This window comes from Girardinichthys multiradiatus, chromosome 20, assembly GCF_021462225.1.
Source record: "Girardinichthys multiradiatus isolate DD_20200921_A chromosome 20, DD_fGirMul_XY1, whole genome shotgun sequence".
NCBI lineage: Eukaryota > Metazoa > Chordata > Actinopteri > Cyprinodontiformes > Goodeidae > Girardinichthys > Girardinichthys multiradiatus.
Window position 1 is genome coordinate 11,698,813 of NC_061812.1, and position 8,521 is coordinate 11,707,333.

Genomic DNA, 8,521 nt, shown 5'->3' on the forward strand with positions numbered 1-8,521 from the left:
ATTATTTAATAAAATATTAAATTATTAATATTAAATATTAAATAATATTTTCAGATTCACAGTCACAACAACACCATGATTCTTCCTGGTAACAAGCTTTATAGTGATGCTCATTTTCTTTTTTATGCAGGACTTGGTAGCTGCATACTTCTAAAAGTACCAGTACCTGGTTTACTGGCCATGGCATCACTATATTTGATTGACCAGCAAAGTAACCTGACCTATAACCCATAGAGAATCTATAGGCTATTGTCAAATAGAAGATGAGAAAATCCAGCTTTTAAAAGTGCAGGTGAGTTGAAGGAGACTATAAATTCAACTATAAATTCAACTTAGGCATCCTTATCACCTCAGCAGTGTCAATGCTAATCATTTTCATGTCAAAGCACAAGCTGGACTACTTCATGCAAAAAGGGCCGAGACCTAGAACTGAGCGCATATCCTTTTCAACAAAATGAGTTTCTCTTGGCATTATGTGATATTTTCATTTTCAGTAGCTGTAAGCCATGATCATCAACATTAACAAAGATAAATAAATTTGTTCATTTCACTAAATTCATTTTAAAAAAGAAGATGTAGATTTATCTCACACAGAGTTTCAAATGTCTAAGTTGAAAACAGTGCCTTGCCAAAGTATTCACCCCCTTTGCCTTTTTACCTATTTTGTTAAATTCCTACCTGTTATTTTAATGTTTTTGAATCTTATTTTATGTGGTAGCTCTACACATAATTCTCTGTTTGTGAAGTTAAAGGAAAAAAATTTTATTTAAAAAAACAAATAAGAAAATAGCGGAACATTAACGTACATATACAGTATATCCACACCTTTTGCCAAGAAGCCCCTATAAAGGTTTGGTGAAACCAATTACAGTGACTTGAGGATCACTGTTCACAAGCAAAAACCATCCAGCAATGAAGGAGCTGAAGTAACTTTGCCTTGAGGATCGGCTAAAATTCCAGTGACAAGATATGGTAAGTTATGCAAGCTGATGTTTTGTGTTACTTTGGTCTATTTGTTGTTTTCTTCACAATAAAAAAAAAAAAAAAAAACCCATCTTCACAGTTGTAGATATGTTCTGTAAATTAAATGGTACAAACTCTCGAACAATCCAATTTATTTAATTATATAATTGTGTGGCAAGAAAACATAAAAAAAGCCAAGGGGGGTGAATACTTTTGCAAGGCACTGTAAATACTGAAATTAAATTGTGTATTTTTTATGTAATTCAGTCATATCACAGATTCTAAAGAAAATGAACTAAAAGTATATTAAGCCTTTGAGAGCCTTCAAAGTTTGACAGGTGCTTCAGGCTATTTCATACTAATAAGCATGACCTTAACAAGGCCAGCGTTTCTATACAACTCTATTTCTCTGGCAATGACGTCGTAGCATCATGAGCCCTTTGTGACACATTCACAGAAGGCCGTCAAAGTCCAGGCAATACGTTTTTCAAGAAGCCAGCCACCAGCACGTTATATCTCTTCTCAAAATATATAAACTCTGATGAATAAAGTCATCAGTTTCCCATTTCCTGGAAAGCTGACTCAATATATCAAACTATATACTTCTATTGATTTGCGCAACACTGCATTGGGGAGACCTTTAGTAATATAGGAACTCGAGGAAGGTGGTTTCCTTGAAGATAGAGTTATGGTGGTCCAAACAATCTTCATAACCCTTTGTTATAAAGATCAACATCATGACTTGAACAAGGAGTTCCTCATAAAACAACATAAACAGAGAAATCACCTCCTAATGCATAAATTTAAGCTCCTGCAGACCTTAAATGTTGTGTTTTCCCAGAATCCTTTCTATCACCACTGATGCGGTTCAGAAGGTGCTTTTATGGTTAGGGTCTGCAGTACTAATCCACCATCACAAATCTCTAGAGGACACTGTCAACAACAATTTATTAGGGTAATAGAGCTGAACATGTTGCTGCCCATATGGCATCTAAACCCCTAACACAGGGCGGTCTGTCTTGCAACAGCCCTTGCTAGCTCATCATGAATGTACTTTCCTCTTTGTACCAGGTACAAATTAATAAGTCTTTAACTATTTTAAGCTTATTTAGAATCTGAGGACTTGAGAAGAAGGAGAAACCTGACCAAACTGTGAGAGTTACTCAAGCTTTCTATTTTCATTAGAAAGTTGTTGCTTTAAATTATGTTGAAGCGTTACCTGGGCCCACCCCACTGCAACATGTTTATTCGTAGGGTGTTTGTTTAAAATCAGAACACACCAAATAACACCAATACTGCATTCCATCATGTGAAATGTGGCAAAGTTCCTTTGCAGAGTTATGGTTTATATTTAAAAGAAAGAACTGAAAAACAGAATCATAACTTACCAGAATATAAAATTGACATGGTTACATAAACATGTCAATGTCAATTTATTTGTAAACCCCATTAAAAAACTAAGAGGCTGGATCAAAGGCCTGCACAGCAAAGTGAAGCAGATTGAGAAAAATATGTAATTAAAACAAATGATGAATGAATGATTAAAATTGGAAAATAAGTTAAAATTGGAATATAACTAAAAATACTATATATATATATATGTACACTTGCAAAAGTATTCGGCCCCCTTGAACCTTTCCAAACTCTTGCCACATTTCAGGCTTCAAACATAAAGATATAAAATTCAAATTTTTTGTGAAGAATAAACAACAAGTGGGACACAATTGTGAGGTGGAATGAAATTGATTCGATGTCTCAAAATTGTTTAATAAATAAAAAACTAAAAAGTGGAGCATGCAATATTATTCAGCCCCCTTGCGTTAATACTTTGTAACTCTTTGCTGCAATTACAGCTGTAAGTCGCTTGGGGTATTTCTCTATGAGTTTTGCACATCGAGAGACTGAAATTTTTGCCCCTTCTTCCTTGCAAAACAACTACTATGCAACCAAAAGCAGTGCCTTCAAATATTTTTGTGTGATGAATTACTATTTTTTATGGAAATTATAAACAACGCTACCATATAACTAAAGTAATATTATTGAGAAATTAGGCTGCATTCATATTTATTACAATGGCTGCAAAGTTTCACTGATCATTTACGGACCAAAAAAGTTAAACATAGCACTGTACACAGAACTGGACTCCCCCACAAGAAAGTTGCATGAGTAATTTATGTAACAATTTCCTTCAGAATTACCTGTTTTTTCTTATTTTTATTTGAGGTCCTGGGTTGAAATTCATGCAGGGGGAAATGGAGCACATGGGCTCTGGTTTCATGTTTCTAACACCTTCAGTGGTGACTTGACTCTTCTCCCCAGCAATTCATACCTTGGGAAATTATATTGTTAGGAGATGTGGACCCACAAGCAACAATGACTTGAACATTGAGCTGAATAGAGGGACTCACATATCTTAATGGCCCATTAGTGTGATTGTTCAGACTACACTTTATAAGCCCTTTTATATCCAAGCAAGGTAAAACTAAAGAAGCCTTGTGGATGAGAGATTGAATGTCTTCAAGAGAAGAGGTCCACTTTCCTCTATCTTAGCACTTATGATTTTCATATCCTGGATGAATAAACATATACGAATCCTTATTATAAATCCTTACAAATTTTTGCATGTTTTCACAAGTATTTTTGACAATTCATCTTTTCTGTTGTATTTTAGCTTGAATGGGTTCCTCATGAGTCTGGCTCCAAAAAGTTAATATTACTTCCAACCTGAAGAAACACGATCGCAAGACAAAAAAAAAAAAAAAAAGGAAATAGGTTAATTGTGTTGTAAGGATTATGAGTATTGATTAATTAATATTTATCAAAAATTATAATAAAAAATCATAATTCGGAAAAATAATTTTCTTAACCAAAAATGATTGCTTACAAATAGAAGTCAGAGATGTTCTCTGGTGTTGTGATTATGGGCTCAAAGCACTTAATAATTACAATTCGTTAATTATCTTTAATACTCGTACTCGTTGTCTTCCGCTTTATCCGGGACCGGGTCGTGGGAGCAGCAGACTCAGCAGAGACGCCCCAGATGTCCCTCTCAAAAAACACCTCCTCCAGCTCCTCTGGAATGCCTTCTCCAGGTCCACAAAACACATGTGAGCAAACTCCCATGAACCCTCAAGTACCCTGTAGAGGGTATAGAGCTGGTCCAGTGTTCCACAGCCGGGACGTAAACCACATTGCTCCTCCTGAAGCCGAGGTTTGACTATCGGCCGGACTCTCCTCTCCAATACCCTGGCGAAGGCCTTACCAGAGAGGCCAAGGAGTGTGATCCCCCTGTAGTTGGAACACACCCTCCGGTCACCCTTCTTATGAAGGGGGACCACAACCCCAGTCTGCCAGTCCAGAAGCACTGTCCCCGACTGCCATCCAATGTTGAAGAGGCGTGGCAACCATGACAGCCCTACAACATCCAGAGACTTGAGGTACTCAGGGCGGATCTCATCTACCCCTGAAGCCCTGCCACTGCGGAGCTTTTTACCCACCTCGGTGACTTCAGCCTGAAGAAGAGTCTAACCCCAAGTCCCCAACCTTTGTTTCCAGCAGGGAATGTGTGATGGTAGGATTGAGGAGATCCTCGAAGTACTACTTCCACCACCCGATTATGTCCCCAATTGAGGTCAGCAGCCTCCCACCCCCACTGTAAACAGTGTTGGCGAAGCACCGTTTCCCCTCCTGAGTTGCCGGTTGGCCAGAATCGCTTCGAGGCCAACCGGTAGTCCTTCTCCATGGCCTCACCAAACTCCTCCCAGGCCTGGGTTTTTGCCTCTGCCCTTTATCTTTAATAATTGATAATTATTAATCAAACCACGCTAAATATCAGCCGCTTCACCGAAGGTTGGGGGAACTTATTTTGACAGATAAATCACTCTTGCATGAAATAAACACAAACGCTTCTTTAATATACATTGCCTGGCCAAAAATAAAAAGTTGCCACATGGACTTAAGTAAGCAAAAAGGTACGAGCCTCCCATTGGATAATTATTGCATGAAAGATTATGTTTCAGCTGGCAACAAGTTATATAACCCCAACTGGGGCAATGAGTTGCTTCGCATTTCTTAAACATTCATTTTCAAAAAGCTTGGTTAGTTGTTTTTTTATAGTTTGTTACATCTGTTTAAGTTGCATGACTCAGTAACAGAGGAGGCTGTCAAGTCTCAGGATCGACAGATGTGACATCACACATTCAGAGGTATTTCTAGTAGAGGAATGAAGGGTGACACAAGACTAATCTTCTTACCGTTGAATATTTTATATCAGGTGAAAAACTACTTAAGAATTAGTTGTTAATAGTTTTTGTGATCTATACATTTGGAATATGTTGTGCTATAGTCATTTTAGTTTTTAAAAGAAAAAGGAAAATTTCTATGTCATAGTGTAGTTTCTGCGACTCTAGAAGTGACAGCCACGAGGACAAAAACAGCGTTTTAACAGTTTATTTAGAAAACACGGATTGAAATGAATCAGAGTCCAGGCTGTATCTGCTGGAAGGATCAGGATTGCCAGGATAACGAAACTGGAAACTTGTTGGGGGAGAATAAGTCTTTTCCATGGTGGCTGAGGTTGGCAGAGAGTGAGGAACGGAGTGGTGAGATTTTTTAGTTACCACTGCGTTTCTTGGGTAGCTCCGCTGTGTTCGGTAGGCGGTGTTGGAGGGTGGACAGGCAGGTGAGCGAGAGTCAGGTGTGTCAGAAGCATAAACCTCTATGGTGAACTGTTCCTTGGGGTAGGGGTGGTTGAGCATCGGACCTGTGGAGAACTGCTTTTTGAGATAGGAGAATGCCTTATCAGCTTCAGGGGACCATATAAAGGGCTGTTTGACTGAAGTGAGTGCTATGAGGGGAGAAGCAATGAGACTGTAATCACAGATAAAACAGCAGTAAAAGTTTCCAAAACCCAGAAAATGTTGAAGCTGTTTATGATCCGTGGGAATGGGCCTGTCCACCACTGCTAAAATCTTTTTTGGATCTGGCTTCAACTGTCCATCCTCGAAGATGAATTCCAGGAAGGTCACTGAAGGAACATGAAACTCACATTTCTCCCCTTGACAAACGGGGTTTTATTCAAGTCTCTGGAGGACTGATCGAACGTGTCTTGAGTGCTCAGTTGGATCTTTAGAGAAAATCAGGATATCATCTAGGTAAACAAACACAAATAGATTAATTAAATCCCTGAGAACGTCATTCACCAGGGCCTGGAGAACAGTGGGGGCATTAGTCAATCCAAATGGCATGACCAGATACTAGAAATGTCTCATCTCCCTCTCGAATCCAAACCAGATGGTAGGCGTTTTGCAGATCCAATTTGGAGAAGATAGTAACTCCTTGGACTGATTTGAATGCGGATGTGAGAAGAGGGAAAGAGTACTTGTTTTTAATGGTTAGGCTATTTAGGCTTTGGTAATCTGTGCAAGGTCTTAGAGTTCTGTCCTTCTTGGAAACAAAACAAAAATAAAATCCAGCTCCTACAGGTAATGAGGAAGGGCGGATAATACCTGCTTTGAGTGAATCATTATGTATTGTTCCATGGCACCTTGAGCTGATTCAGACAAGCAAAAAAGCCGGCTTGAAAGTAATGGTGCTCCTGAAAGGAGATCTATGGCGCAGTCACAAGGGCGATGAGGAGGAAGGAACAGAGCTAGTTCCTTGCTGAACACCCTCTAAAGATCATGGTATTTTGTGGGAACATCGAAGTAGGAACAGCTGAGCGAAGGCAAGATGCATGATAGCCTGAGCTCCAGGACTCAATGCGTGAATCAGCGCAATTAATGTGTGGGTTATGAAGTTTGAGCCACGGGTGTGTGTTTCTTTAGTGCGAAATAACAGAAAGAAAATAGTCTTGTGCTGATTACCGTATGTTACTAGCTCAATAGGCTGGGTTTTCTAGGAAACTGGGTTGAGAGCTCGCCCATTTAATGCAGTAACATTTATGGGGGAATCTAGCTCTATAACCGGGAGATTATAATTTTAAACCAAGTCAGGACTTATTAAATTTTGTTCAGAACCTGAGTCAATGAGTGCCATTAAAGGGATCTGTTCTTGGTTGGTACATAAAGTAGTCTGAAGATAGGTAGTCTAACTGTTGGATAGCACCTGCTATAGCCCCCTGTGCTACTGGCAGGCTGGCTTTTTTGGGCGCACTGAGCAACTGAGACGGAAATTACCTAAAGAGCCACAATACAGACATTGACATGCCTTTAACCATTTCTATCAATCCTCAGGAGACAGACAGGTTCTTCCAACCTGCATTGGTTCAGACGGCAGGGTTTTCTCAGACTCGGTGTCTTTGAACAATGATGACGTCACAAGAGGTGAAACAATTGGCTGTTTGGGAAATGATGTTTTCTGGAACCTTTTTGCTCTGGCTCTTTCTCGTGTACAATTGTCAATACATATAGCTACATTATTGAGCTCTTCTAAAGAGCTGGTCTCACAACTCTGGTTAAGGGAAAAGGTTAACTTAAATAGGTTAATAGTCCTGAAATGAATAATACTGGATTGTAGATTTATCAATAATAGCCTTTGCCCATTTTAATGCATGATCCCTGAGCAACCCACTAATGTAAGAGATCTTACTTGTGTCATCAGGAAAAGACTGTGGAGAACGACGAAAAACAAGAGTGCATTGTAGGAGAAAACCTCTACTTTTCTTGAGATCCCCTGAAAATGGTTCTGGAGGTGGAGAAATAATTTCTTGGCTCACGAGTCGGGCCTGGACAGGGCTAGACGAGGTCTGAACGGGGGGACGAGCAGGATTAGAAGGTGGAGGAGGAAGTCTGGAGATGATCTCTTGAAACTGGTGAGCCATGACATTAACAGTTTGTTGGATCTGGGTTTGTTGCTGAGCCAGTGAGGGGAGCAGGGATTCATGCTGCCCTAATAGAATGCCTTGTAATTGTGCCCCAGAGTCACTTTGGTCAGCTCAGTCTGTCATAATATAATTTCTGGGACTCTAGAAGTGACATAATCACGAGGACAAAAACAATATTTTAACAGTTCATTTAGAAAACATGGGTTGAAATAAATCAGAGCCCAGACTGGATCTGCTGGAGGGATCAGAATTGCCAGGATGATGAAGCTGGAAACTTGTTAGGGGAGAATAAGTCTTTTCCACGGTGGCTGATGTTGGCAGAGAGTGAGGAACAGTTCCCACTGTGTATTTCTTAGGTAACTTTGCTGTGTCCGGGTAGGCAGTGTTGAAGGGTGGAAAGGCAGGTGAGTGAGAGTCAGGTGTTCCCACGAGGAGGCTCTTGAGCAGCTGGGCTGGAGGTTGGAATGGAATGGAGACTCATGGCTGGATCGACAGGGCTTGGGTTCAGATGCTCGTTCGAGCATGACACGATGAAACAGGAACTTAGGAATCCAAAACTGTCTCTACAGAATCAGATCTGCAAGGCAGGGAAAAAAAAGGTAATCAGAAAGCTTTCAGGAGAACTGCAGAGCTGCAGATCACGGTCTGTTTACCACGTTAATTGAGACAACGAGCTGACCCCTCCTTCCAGGTTCCAGCTCCATATGAAGCCCAGCTGATTATACTGAGATGAGG